This window comes from Echinops telfairi, unplaced genomic scaffold (genome assembly GCF_000313985.2).
Source record: "Echinops telfairi isolate 266 unplaced genomic scaffold, ASM31398v2 ScPeMD7_60;HRSCAF=208, whole genome shotgun sequence".
NCBI lineage: Eukaryota > Metazoa > Chordata > Mammalia > Afrosoricida > Tenrecidae > Echinops > Echinops telfairi.
In genome coordinates, this window is record NW_022103958.1 from 29268712 (window position 1) to 29270165 (window position 1454).

The following is a 1454-nucleotide window of genomic DNA, read 5'->3' on the forward strand; positions in this document are numbered from 1 at the left end:
TTATTCTGGGGAAAAATACAACACTTGCAAAGCCTATAAATCCCCTGCTTGTGAGGTAACTATAAATTTTGCGTCATATTTATTCTTCTGGAGAAAGAGGCTAACTCTGTATTTGCAAACTCAGTCTCCATTTAGGAAGAAAATATGCCTACTCCTCACTTATCAAGTATCTCGTTATTCAACATTTCATTATACAATAATAGCAAAACGTTGCTATCTGACTGTTTTATGCACTAGCCATGTGGTGGTGGCAGTAATGCATGTCAGGGTACACGGCAAGAGAAGCCCTGCTTATGAAAGATAAGTCACATCTGGGTCAGTGGCCCGTGGTTTCCAGTGATTTGGCAGTTATGCAAGGTGTAACTGGACTATTATGTACTGATGTCATCACCCTCCATGATTGCATATTCCAGTTATTGTGTCATGATTTGGTCTTTGAAAACTAACCATCTTGACAAGGAACTGGGTGTATTTAAACATACACCATTCCTCGTCTCTTACAGTTCCAAGAAAGAGATAGTATTTGGTCCATTTTAAGACTAGAACACAGAGATGCAGTTTACTAACTTTTTATGTAGCCTATTTAAAAACACACACACACACCCACACACACAATCCTTGCGTGCATCTTCGTGTGGATTTAGGTGGCACCTCATTCAGATGGTTGCTTGTTTGAAGAGGAGCCTTTTAAGACTCTAAACACTATTCTTTCTGATAGCTGGGCACCATCTGGTTTCTTTACCACACTTTGCTATAGCACCCACATCTTCAGTTATCTCTTCATAAGGATGATTATCATGTCATAAGAACTAATGTTCTTTGATTGGGGCTAGAATTAAAAATGACCCCCAAATCCATTCATATATATCTATGGTTTATATACATCTCTGGTTCACTTTAGAAACATCATGATCATATTGTGATAAAGAATCATTTCAATCATCCCCCTGAGGCATAAAGTAATCCTTTTGGTAATGTCATTAATTTAAGCAATGGTATAAAATCCAAAACTGTCGGCCTTTTGGTTAAGATCAAGTGTAGTATCTGTTCTTATCAGTGTAATATCTGATACATCCTCTATCGGAGGACAATATATTAAATGGATTTTTGGAGCAGGGAGATGGAATAGGAGCTTGCTCCATCCAGTCCACGCATCGACCTGGTATTGCAGTACTTCCAGGGGGAATTCTAAAAAAAAAAAAGAGAAATGAAAAAAACAAAACAAGTATAGGCTAGTGTCAGACCGAAGTACATGATTTGTTGCCTTGTGCAGATTAACTCTTAAGTGATGGAATACTAATTACAAGCAATGGCATCGGTGATAGGACAAAACTTTCTGTAACACTCATTCACAAAGACAAAAGCATGCCTACTGGACTAATACATGACAAAAGAAAGCAAGGAGAGTACTCACAGAGTAAATATTAGATAATTGAACCAAAGTCGAATGACCA

The 1454-nt window shown here is 37.8% G+C and overlaps 1 non-coding gene across 1 annotated transcript; it reads left to right on the plus strand.

The window, feature by feature from the left end:
- The first annotated feature begins 1008 nt into the window (after positions 1 to 1008).
- Positions 1009 to 1196, plus strand: LOC115869916. Its single transcript, XR_004046437.1, has one exon. It is a non-coding gene; the product is annotated as a U2 spliceosomal RNA (small nuclear RNA).
- The last annotated feature ends 258 nt before the right edge of the window (positions 1197 to 1454 follow it).